The sequence below is a fragment of the Caloenas nicobarica genome, chromosome 4 (assembly GCF_036013445.1).
Source record: "Caloenas nicobarica isolate bCalNic1 chromosome 4, bCalNic1.hap1, whole genome shotgun sequence".
Lineage (NCBI taxonomy): Eukaryota > Metazoa > Chordata > Aves > Columbiformes > Columbidae > Caloenas > Caloenas nicobarica.
Window position 1 is genome coordinate 36,609,698 of NC_088248.1, and position 13,230 is coordinate 36,622,927.

Sequence of the window (13,230 nt, forward strand, 5' to 3'; positions counted from 1 at the left end):
AGAAACCATAGCTATAATATCTCACTCAGGTAGTCTGTAAGCTGCACAGTAAAATAACTTTGATAAAAAAGATTACTATGTGCTGTCTTATTCTTACATTCTGTCCTCTGAATGTTATCAATGACAAAATACTGGGCTGGATAAACCTTTGGTCTATTATGACTATTCTTACATTCTTCCATGATCTCAACTACTACTTTCCCAATTTATTGGGATTTATTTTTTTCAGTCCTCACTGCATTACTTTCCAGTTTTTCTTCTTTCCCAGAGAACATAACCTGAGTGATTTCATGCTCATATTTCACTCAAGATGTCTTTCTTTATAACATCTTCAATTTTCTCATAGACTAAAATTTAAACATGAAAATTGAAATCTAGATGAACTTCCCTTTAATTTTTCAGTTTTCTTTCCCTAAATATATTCAAAATATTTATTCAGAAAGCATATATGTCACTGTATTTCTTTGTCCAAAGGTGTTCGGGCAACTAAACTGCACATTGCACAACTTGGTGCTTCAGATGATTCTGCTAGGTGCTCATAAAGAGAAGAAAATAACCCACCTAAAAATTAACCCACCTGGTAAGACTGCCAGTAACTTGCCTTTCTTAAGATAACTACAGCTTTCTGTATTAGCACTTCAGTTATACAGACACTATTCATAACAAGCCTTCAATATGCCACTATATAGGTTACCACTGCAAAAATCAAGAAAGAACCCCCTTTTAATGCTTACTTTTCATTATGTCAACCACCAAAACAACTGGATTTCCTTTCAAAAAATCCACCTGAATAACTCCAGCAATCTTTCTAGCTGAATGTTTTTTATCTTTACCTCTTTCTAAAGTGTATGAAGCAGTAAGTTCAATTTACTCTTTCCACTTACTAGCTAAACAGACATTTTCAAAGTGTTGCTCTTCAAATTATTAGTGGAAGAATGAAAAACGGCTCTTCAAAAGAGCCACACTAGAGGTACTTACACTTTATCTAGCAAGTGGCTAACATTATTGCTGTCTAAAATTTTTTGCCTAGTCTCTGCAACAGTATTTCTGAAGTAAATGTGACATAGGATGGAATGTATTAACATTTAGCTGCTACAATGCAATCTGGAGACTACTTTAGCATTCCTCATATTATTAGACATTGCTTTGAAGCACACCAACCTATTTCTCTAATTCACTGCAGCATGATGACATCTTTAGGTAGCATGGCTATTTTCTAAGTAAATACATGTCTGTGTTATGGCTTCTCTCTTCTTTTTCACAGGAACCATCGATAAAACATCCCTGTGGCTATTTTGCTCAGATGCATCAGTATTTCAATAGGATTCCTGCATGATATTGTCATATCATCACTCAGATTTTGGGTTCTATGGATGAGGGGTTTGTTTGTTGTTCTTGTTGGTTTTGTTTTGTTGCTTGTTTTGGTTTGGGTTTTTTTTTACGACTACAAAACAAATATCCCTAGCTTATTGTTTATACTAAGTTCAATGTTTGTTTTGTTAATGAAAGCAAACAATTCAATACAAAGAGAACTGAATGTTGTAAGCAGCGTTTGGAAAGGGATAGCGATGTACAGAGTTCTTTGACACAGAATGTTGACATATATTTAGTGTTTTATAGAATAACTCACCAGCTAAGTTAATGAAAAAAACTGCATCCATACAGACACACCCAAGCATCCTTGAAACAGAGCCTTTAAACATTCATAGCAATACATAAAGAAAAGTGGTTTTTTACCTTTTGAAAAAATATTTGTTGACCCTAAAAACATTGCTACAAGCTCAATTTTTGTTAAATAGACTACTTTTCAAATAGAAATGGCATGGTATTTCTACCATTAAATTGAGAAGTTCTAATTATTTTTGTCATGCATAAAAAACATAGAATTGAACAATTATTTCAACAATGATTCCACTCCAACTCTGTTCTGTTGAAGGACCTGACATTTAAGAATTATGATACGTGTCACGAATAATGAGTACAGGAATCAGGAAAGAAAACATTCATTTGACAATAAATCTTTGCTTAGTTGTCTTAGTGTTAATGCAACAGAAACCTAAAGGTTATTTTTGTTTATAAATCAATAATTATTTCCTTAGGTTTTATAACTTGCTTTCATATGCTAATGCTTTGCATATGAGAGATACTATGATCATTTGCCTGCAGTTCTTCATTACCAGCTCTAGACAGACTGTTGCCAGCTCTCCCCACAGGAGAATGTATAATGAAACAGACTGCTTGAATTTGTTCATCAACATAGAGACTAGGATTTTTTTTGTTTTGGTTTTATTTTTTTTTTTAAACCACAGTTAATTTATTGTCAATATATTCTCTTAAATTACTTGGTTTCCTTTCTATGAAAAACCTTCTGTACTCCAAATATTGAATATTTTTTCATCTAGAGACCACAGACATCCCCCAAAAAAGCATCTCCCCCAAAATGAAAAATATCATGCCCTCATTTCCCTTTTCACTCATTGCATCCACACTGTTCCCTGCCCAAATCTCACTTGCAACACATAACTCAGAATTCAGTTCTGAGAATTTAAGAAGTTCAGAAAACGGAATCAGGAATGAGGTCTAGATTTCAGTGATCTGAAACCCATTATACACAAAATTGACAGAAGATACTTTTATATTTTTTTAAATCAGAAAACATGATTGCTCTAGACAAAAAGGCCTAACTCCCTCACAAAATAACTTTTGATCTAGTTCTTGGAGACCCAAGTAACATATAGGTATACCACAGTTAAACCATTCATGTACATAATTTAAACTAAGGCTTGGAACCTGGGTCTTCCATATTCTGAGTGATCCAAAGGATTAATCTTGAACTCAAAAAATTTGAAATATTTTCTGGTTTTTATGTGGGTTTTTTGTTTGTTTTTGTTGTTTAGGGTTATTATTATTATTATTATTATTATTACTACTACTCTCCTAATTTTTTAGGCCTAAATGGTAACTTTCTGACCAGAATTTCAGCCTCAGCTTTTTACATCGAGAACCAAGACCCAAACATTTTATAAAACTGAGAATATTGTATTTAAGAGATCTACGAACTTGTCAAGAATATTCTTTGGAAATTTCCTCTCTGTAACCTCAGTTTCTGGCAACTGATGAATTCTACACATTTTTTCCTGGAACACCAGCAATCACCAGTACCTCAACACTGGTATGTAGTAAAAAGTCATTTTTATGCACCACAGTTTACACTTAGACACTTTCACAGTACTGGTTTTATGGGACCTGTTTGATGTAGGTCAGAAGAAACAACTTATACAATCTTCTTATGGCCTTAAAATTTTCATCTTCTAAAGAACTTAAAAATATTACTCTTAACTCCAAAACTCCGCACTTTGGGGAAGGGAGAAAAATCAAAATGGTAACAAGGACAATAAGAAAAGAACACAGGAATGAGGACATGAGAACTGGAGATGTGAATTCTTAGTTACGTTATACTGGGACAGAAAAAAAATAGCTTACTGGGTCCTTAATAAATGGAATTAGCAAGCACCAAATATTTTGAATTAATAGCTTTTTGATTACATATGAAAACTGTATTTCTATTTGCAGTCTTTGACAACCCTACAACAAAGAAGAAAAGTATATTGGTTGGTATATTTTTTACTGGCGGTTAATAATGTAAGCACTGTCACACAGTTATATTAGCTCAGTGATAATGACAACACAATTTGGGTGGGGACTTTTCCCTATTCCTTTTTAAAGGGAAATCTTGATTTTCTTATGAGAAAAAAGAATCATCTGTCTCTGAACTGATCAAGAAAATAATTTGCACTTAAGAATTAAAATTTTACATTGATCTACTATGGAAAAGCTGTATCAATAATTGCAGCCATTCAGATATTTTCAAAACAATAGTTGTCCAGTTGAAAAATACAGGCAGTACACGTAATCCCCTTCTTTTCCTATATATCCCTCCACCCTTTCTGCATCTGATTTCAGTCGGCTCATGGAAGTACCAGTAAAACTAATGTCATATTGTTGTTCATATTTTACGTATTAACTTTTTAGTATCTGTAACTTACTTTATTACAGGGACACAGACAGCAGATAACATTTGAGGGTTAACTAGAAACATTTTTCAAAAATAATTATTGATGTATGCTTGGTTTGCCAGATAAATTCAGCTCAAGCTTTTCATGCTAATGTCAATTTTACAACTCTTGCTTTCCAAGTAATCAGTTTCTCTGTTCGTGTTGGCAGGGCAATTTGACTCTGCAGTTTGCTATTGCATGTCAGGAAGAAATTAAATTCTAAAAGAAATGTGAGAATAATTGCATTTGGCACAAATCCAAGACTTTAAGTTTTCCTTCTAGCTCCGGAGGGAAAACAAAACTAAAATTTCCTAAGCACGAATTTTGCATACCTTCTCTCAATCTCGTATTTTATAGCTGCAATAAGAACAAATTGTGAATCTAGTGTCAATCCACTCGTTGAAGAACCAGACGGACAGAAAATTGTAAATCAAGTCAAAATTTAAAGAAAGAATAGACTGTAATACAGTAAGTAGTAATATATACAGTAGTAGCATATACAGTAGAAAGTAGCAGGATCTTAAAACTTTATTCTGAAGAATGTAACACCAGACAACAGTTTGTGGTTATTAATGCAGGCTAACTTTAATCAAGGGAAATTAATCTTCCTAAGCTTCTTTTACAGTCAGCTGAGATAGCTAAAGGTAGCAAAATCCTTTCGTGCGACAGTTCAGTGGATTTGTCTTTTTGCTCATTGCTTTGAGTTACTGTCTACCTCTCTCTGCTGACCATGGAAACAAACTTCCTAGCTACAAGTAGACATCATAAGTATTTCATTGGTCCCTCTGTTTCTTGACACTAGGGAGACTAGGAAAAAAAAAAAAAAAGGAAAAAAAAGGAGTAATTTTTACAAGAGTATTTTTCAGCACAGCAAGATAGCCTTGCTAGCATCACTCTACTGCCAACGGGGAAAAAGGGGATCATCCAGTGAGTAATTCAGAACATCAAAGTAAATCTCAGATTTTGAGGAAGCCTTCATGCATATCTTCCTAAGCTTGTCTTACAAATGGTCAATGCAGAGATCACCCTCTGCTATCTCTTCCTAAAATAAGACTTCGAATGCATGAGCCCTGACTACTAGTTGAACAGAATTTGTCTGTATGTAGCAAATCCAAGAAAAAGATTATTTCTGTGACTATAAACGAATAGAGTAACACTGTACCTAAAATAAGTAGAGATGTATGACTTTCCCCTTACTCTCTTGGATACAGCAAAGACTGCAGTTTCACTTCATGAGGAAACAGTAACATCTAATAAATGTTATAATCCATTATTCTATGGAAAACATGTAGCAGCTTTTTGCTTTTCAAACTATGTGAGTAGATTAGAAATTGGTTTTCTATTTGAAACCTAATAATGTCACAAGTTTCCTAAGAACCCACAGACAGACCACACGGAAAAATGCCATAAAATTCCTCACTCCTAGATCACCAGTGAGAATAACTCCATTTTATACATAGACGTGTAAAAAGAATTTGCGTCTCATATATGGGAGATAGAAACTAGACATAAGTGACAGCTTTGCCAAAGTACTAGAGCTCATGAGGGTAGCCATAAGACATCACTGATCTTTTACTTCCCAAAAAACACTGTAACTTTACGCTATCTTGCTATGAATCTGCAATAATGACTGCTAATTTATTTAGACATTCAAAATCTCCAACTGAGTAGATACAGCTCACTCTAAATGGAAATTTCAGCAAGCTCTGATACAGCTCTCTTTTTTACTGTTACACACAGAGATCTTCAGAGTGATTCATACACCATTTAACTTCTACTCCTTTTTAACAGAAAAAAAATGTTATATAATCAAATTTAATCAGAGAAAGCTATTTGACATTCATTTCTCATATATTTTTCAATTTAGCATTCATAACATGAATTTTTAATAATTTTCCAATTACCACAGTTTATTACAATTCCCCCAAACAATTTTTTTAAAACTCCACTTTAATCGTAGATGTATTTCTTACTACACTCCAAGCAAAAAAGAAATCAGCTTTGCATTGTGCAGTTTACTTGTATCAGATCACATTGCAAGTGATATCTAAGTGCTAGGAGGCCCCGACGAGGCAGAAGTCCTGACACAATTCACACATTAAGATGACTCAATTTAGGGTCAGATTTGTGGAATGAGCTTGGCAAGAGCATCCCCATTCCTACGTACTTTCTTTAAACACATCTCCTTTGTAGGAAGAGTGCAAAGACATCACTGAATATTTCCTAAATTTTACAGATTCTAAAAACATCAACTCTTCATAATTACACTGGGATAAGACTGAATTGATTTTCAGTCACTTAGCTTACAAGCACTTTTGTTTTAAATTTATAAAGTTTATTGGAGTTTTTGATCTTCCTAATCGTATAAAATACTGGGTTTCAGCTTTAGTTTTATGAGTGCAAAGCCCTTTTCTTATGCTGGCCATAATTCATCCCTTTGATTCCTGAACTGTGCTCATCTTAAAGTAATAGAACTCATTTCATTTCACAGAAGCAACTTTCTCAGAATGTTTCTTTATAAACTCAAGAGAATCTACAAACAATGCAAAAATAACCCTTTAAACTTTCATATTACTGAAATTTTCAGCCAATTTTCATCCAGTCCACCCCATGTATTTCTGAAGTACCCAGGAGTGAGACAAATAGGTAGGTAGAGTGTCTTCAAGCTTTATGCAATCCACGAAAGCTCTGTGGGATGAATTTTGTTTTACTACAAATTACCTTATGTATGTGTGATGAACCAGACAACAGGCAATAAAATACCTTGTCAAACACATACAGCTTTCAAATATCTTGCAGACAAAAGTATCTAAAACAAAAAAGATAGAGATTGGTAGGGAATGTGTTAGCTGAAGAGGAGATATAAGGAAAAAAAGGAAAAATAAACCTAGTACCTTCAAACCAGATTATGAAAATCAGAATGATTTACTTCAACTTATTCTTAGTGTACAAAGAGGAAAAAAAAAGGCTTTTTGTAACTTCAATAGTTTTCTTTAAGATGATATATCATTTTATATGCAGCATTAATGTATGATCTCCAGACAACAGTCAAGGCAAAATAGGGCCAGTGACACATGTTACTGTAATTATTAATAGAGTGCCATTTGTGTCAGTTCGTTATCACGTATGTTGTGTGAGAAACAGGCACATACACGATTAGAAAGATTTTAAATGCAATTCCTATAAAAAAGATTTTTTTAAAGTATGCACTTGCATATACAACAAAGTGAGTAACATCTGCTGACTGCCATTCTTTGCTCTTTGCTTATAAAATCAAAACTTGGAGAGCTTGAGCGCTTGCACAGTAGCTTCACTTAACAAGGGTCTAGCCCAGACTGACAGACTCAATGCTCAGAAAAATATTTTTCTTAGAGCCTTTTAAGCAAACAGCAAATCTTGCTCTTTCTGAACTAAGCACAGTATGAGCTGGAGTACAACATACAAAGGCTGAGTTACATTAATAAAAAAATTGAAAGCTGAGACAATTTACATTTAATCCCAATTTTAGTTATCTGCAAGCATCACACACACATTGCCTATGTTCAAATGACTAACACAACATTGTATGTTCATCAATCTAATCTTTTATTATAAGAAAGCTTTACTAGGCAAGATCAATGCCTTGATGTCAATGAGAGAAAAGACACTTCAGTGGGTAACTTCCTCAAGACTTTCACAGTAACCACTGAAACTAGATATGTAGGAAAAATTCTTTTATTTATTCTTTTTTTTTTTTCCTCATTTCCCCTCTCTACATAAAGAAATTGTGATGATACTTTTTAGGGATAGCCTTTGTATCCTTTGGTCATGGTTTCTGATCATGTAAACTCTAAGCTTTTGCAAGAAGATCCTGGTACAAAACAAGTCAAATTACAACATTAAGAAAGTTGTCAAAAAAAAATTAAGCCTGTGGTGGCATCGACAAACACATTTTCTAGAGCTGTACCAAGTATGACTTCTGTTGTTCTACTAATATGAAGCCAAGATGTTATGAAGTTAATAAGCCTACAGGTAACATAAATTTTGATGGTTGTATACACAAATGCAACAGCATAATGCTGAACTAACAAAATGCTATCTTTTTTATACAGTATGATCAGCAAGATATTTGTGTTTCTTCTTTCTGGTACGTATCTTTCTGCTAGATCTAGGCTGTCTTCAAGTCATGGAAATGAGGATGAAAATTCTCCATTTCCTAAAGGGACTGTGAATAGTGGTCATTAATATTTTCTGGCTGTTATTAAAGTAGTAAAGCAAGCTTGCTGATATTTAGCAACTTTGTTCTTATTAAACACTCACATCATTTGTTATACATATGAAGTTTACCGTATCCTACTACTTGCAAAACTCTTAATAAACTGTGCATTATTTTGAGGTGCCTAATTGACGTACATATGTTTCCTATGCATTACAGCAGTTAAAAAAAAAAAAAAGTAAATCAAACACATGTACTTACAATTGCACAACTGAAAAGAGCATAAACTCCACTTAAACAAAAAACTTATATAAAATATTCATATGCAAATCAGAGTATCACACTGAGTCGTGACCATATTCTTGTGCTTTCTTTGAATTGAGACTAACAGGTTCTCTCTTTTGTGAGACATCCACTGCTTCAATTTGACTACTGCTGTGCCAATCATGATAAGTAATCCTCTTTTGTTGCAACAGCAGCTCAATCTTTGTTAAAAGATTTCAAGTTTCTATGAGATCTACCAAAATAATGTTACTTCTCAGTACACCATCATTGTTTATATTCCTCTCCAGTATTCAATTTTTTTTAACTACCACTTTCTATAACAAACCTAAACATTCATAAGAAGTACAAGTCCTTTATGAACCATGAAGCTATATATACAATACCTTATTTTTTCACCTTTGTTCTATGCTTTCATACGGAACAATGTGACAGCACTATTCACTGGAAAGCTTCTATGCTACTGTCACCATATATAACTGCATTACTGAAATACTGTCATATAAATTTTTCTTATAGACAGTAAATGCACAGAAGTTCTATTCCTATTGCTGATCTTGGACATCATCTCCAAGCCTGTGGAGGAAAAGGTTCTCAGGAGCAGTCAGCATGGGTTCACCAAAAGGAAATAACGTTTGACCAACCTGATGGCCTTCTATGATGGTATGACTGGCTGGTAGACCAGAGAAGAACAGTGGATATCGTCTACCTTGACTTCACTGAGGCTTTTGACACTGTCCCTCACAACATGCTCATAGGCAAGTTCAGGAAGTGTGGGCTGGAGGAATGCACAGTGAGATGGATCATGAACTGGCTGGATAGCAGAGCTCAGAGGGTTGTGATCAACAGTGCAGAGTCTGGTTGGAGGCCTGTAGTGAGTGGGGTTCCCCAGGGTCAGTACTAGGTCCAGTCCAGTTCAACCCGTTCATCAATGACCTGGATGAAGAGACTGAGTGCACCCTCAGCAAGTTTGCTGATGATACCAAACTGTGAGGAAGGGCTGACACACCAGAAGGCTGTGTTGCCATTCAGTGAGACCTGAACAGGCTGGAAGACTAGGCAGAGAAAAACCTGATGAAATTCAACAAGCGCAAGTGTAGGGTCCTGCACCTGGGGAGGCATAACCAGTACAGGTTAGGGTTGGACCTGCTGGAAAGCAGCATTGCGGAGAAGGACTTGGGAGTTCTGGTTGACAACAGGTTGACCATGAGTCAGCAATGTGCCCTTGTGGCCAAGAAGGCCAATGGTATCCTGGGGTGCACTAGGAAAAGTGTGAGGAGCAGGTCAAGGGAGGTTATCCTCCTCCTCTGCTCTGCCCTGGTGAGGCCGCATCTGGAGTATTGCATCCAGTTCTGGGCTCCCCAGTTTAAGAAAGACAAGAAACTACTGGAGGGAGTCCAGCAGCGGGCTACGAAGATGGTTAGGGGTCTGGAGCATCTTTCTTATGAGGAGAGACTGAGAGACCTGGGTCTGTTCAGCCTGGAGAAGAGAAGGCTGAGAAGGGATCTTACAACGCTTATAAATATCTCAACAAGGGTTTCAAGAGGATGAGACCAGACTCTTTTCAGTGGTGCCCAATGATAGGATGAGGGGCAACACACACAGGCTGAAGCATATGAGGTTCCATCTAAACATGAGGGAAAACTTCTTTACTTTTGTGCTGGTTTGACTGAAAATGGGTTAATTTTCTTCATGCAGTTAGAAACCTTTCTTTTTCATAGCTAGCACGCTCATTATTTGGACTTAGTTTGAGAACAAGAAGGTAACACCCCAGCACAGAGTTAATGTTTTTAATTGCTCTGGTCTGAGAACCAAGGACACTCTGAGCACTCTGCCCACAAGTGTGAGGCGTCAAGGAAGAGGTGCATGGATGGGGCAGAGCTTGACTGGCATCCAGACTGATCAATAAGAATATTCCATCCCATTAGCATCATGCTTCATATTTAAGGAGAGTTGAGACCTTCCGGTTTTGCTCTTCTCTTCCACTTTCTCTCTCTCTCTGGGGTGCAGCCAGGGGAGTTTTGGTCAGGACATTTAGCCCAGCCTTTTGCCATTTTGCAGAGGCCTCTGGGCTTTTCTGCCTTTTTCCTCTCTTTTCTCTCTCTGTGATTGGCTTTGGGACCAGGTGTGGCTTGCTGGGACTGGCTGCTCAGTTGTGGACAGAGTTCGTGAGGAATTGCCTTGAGTATCTTTTATTTGTGTTTTATATATTTATATATATATATATACACTAGTAGTGTATTTTGTTGTTTTATTAAACTGTGTTTATCTCAATCCAAGTTTCTCCCTTCCCTTTTGATTCTCTCCCCTATTAGGGGTGGGGCAGGGTGGGGAGGGGGCAAGTGAGCCACTATTGTGGTTGTATTGCTAGCTCAGGTTAAACCACGGCAACATGGGTAACACAGCACTGGAACAGGCTGCCCAGAGAATTTGTGGAGTCTCCTTCCCTGGACACATTCAAAACCTGCCTGGACACATTCCTGTGTGATCTACGCTAGGTGAACCTGCTTTAGCAGGTGGGTTGGACTAGATGATCTCCAGAGGTCCCTTCCAACCATTATGTGATTCTGTGATCCCTCTAGCTAACCCTTGGTTTCAATTATATTTTAATCTAACATAAGCCTGTCATCAACAGTTGCCAACTGATCATAGAATTCTTGTCAGAAATAAGATCTTTAATACAGAACAGTGGGAGAAAATGCAGCTTTTACTCCCTGCCTTCCATTTACTATAATTTAAAATGTTAGTTTTTAACACTCAGGGCTTCGGCTTGAACTTCAAAGCCTTTTTCAAAATGAATTTCTTGTCTGATGTTAAAATGTATGTATAACATGTCAAAACCAGGAAGGCAAAACAGGATTTCAGTCATCTTTGATTAACCATAAGTGACAATAGCAGGAACTTCACAGAATTCCTAACATTTTTAAATCTGCTGAACAAAATTTAAAACATTTCGTAGACGAAAATGGTATGGCATTGATACTTTACTGTGCCAGAGTATGGCAATTCCATTTCTTATTAACATAAACAGGTCTGTAAAGACAGACTTTTGCATGGAAGGAGCACATACTCTACAAAGGAAGATATAGTTTCATACCAATTGAGTAACAGAACCATTTGAAATGAAATAGTATTTCTGTTATCAAAATTCTTAAGAATAAATAGAAACCCAAATCTGATTTTAAACCAGACGAGGTAACCTACTTTTCTTATTTTTTTTCCTTCAAGTGTTTGATTAAATATCTGTATGAAGAAACTAAACATTGGAAAATATTAAGATTTTTCATTAGAAAGTTCTAGAAGAAAAATGTTAATCATAAGCACAACAAACATCTGTGAAGTATTTTTGGGTAACTGTCAAAAATCCAGTTACTTCTATCGCATTTTACCCACAAAAGTGTAATAAAGAATGCAGATTCGGTGATCCTCTGTAAATTCGCCTGAATTTTCATTACTCTAGGGTAGGATAAATTTTTATACCAGGTTTTATTTAGGAACACTGTTTCAACCTCCCTACTTCAGGTTGGAGCTTTATGTGATACAACAGCCAGACATACATGAAAGGAGAATCAGATGGACATAATTGATGCATCTGTTCGCCAATGCACAAATGCATCTTCTTTTTTATAATTCCCACCCACTTTGAAGAATACATCTCCTATATTCTTTATCAGACTAGATGGAGCCCAGAGCAAGCTTCAAAGCAAAAAGTAATCCTGGGAAGAGCAAGAAACACTGAAAAGCTGATTCTCCATCAGGGCTTGGCAGAACGTTTTGAAATGCAAAAAATACAAAATGGAAGCTTTCACCTCAAGATATAACAAGTCCAGCTCAGGCAATTAACCATCAAAATATGTAATTACTGTACAGATATTCCAAAGACTGCGCAAAAACATAGGGTTGTATTGATCTTATGAATTGTAAAGCACTGCCGAAACAAGAGTCAGGAGAAGACAGAGCAGCAAACATAACAAAAGGCAACAGGAGCTGAGCTGAGAATAGCCAGGAGGAGGTTGTAGAGATCACCATCCTCAAGACTTTTTTTTCAGTTCAGAGTTGAAGCACGACCACATGATGGATGGAGAAACAAAACCATTGATTTATTGAGCATTTGTTCCCAATGTTTCTAACGTTCCAAGGTTTTCATGACCGCGATGCGTAAATTTGTTACAGAATTGTGGTAAATGCAAACAAAATTTATTAAAATCCTGTAAAATATACTACAGGTAAAATTCAGCATTTTAGCTATTTCGGTGAGGACTTGATACCTACATGAAAATCAAGCAAAACTAGAGGAACCATTTGAAGTATAGACAGATAAAGACATTGCCATAATTCATACTAAATTTAGGAAAAGTTTTAGTTTGTTTTATCTTCCCTCTTTAGCAGAATCATGAAAACACATCAGTAATGACAACAAGGTTACTTATACCCCAAAAGTTCTGAATGTAAGCTTTTGAAAAAGGAGCTCTAGATTATCAAGACAGCTATATAAAAATGGTATAAAAATGACAAGGAAAGGAAGAATACACAGGAAGGTGACTACATTTATATATAGCACAGAACTTTGAGTGATGAAAGAGAAATCGGTCTGTACTAAAGTATATCATCAATAAAATTGAGATATGAATGGATATATGGTAATGTGAGTATGGGTAGATAGATCACTGAGCAGTTTGATTCAGAGAAATCTTAAAT

General features: G+C 35.8%; 1 protein-coding gene across 3 annotated transcripts in view; it reads right to left on the reverse strand.

The window, feature by feature from the left end:
* Window positions 1-13,230, reverse strand: part of FSTL5 (follistatin like 5) — a 274,054-nt gene that overhangs the window by 70,307 nt on the left and 190,517 nt on the right. The gene's annotated exons all lie outside the window — the stretch shown is intronic.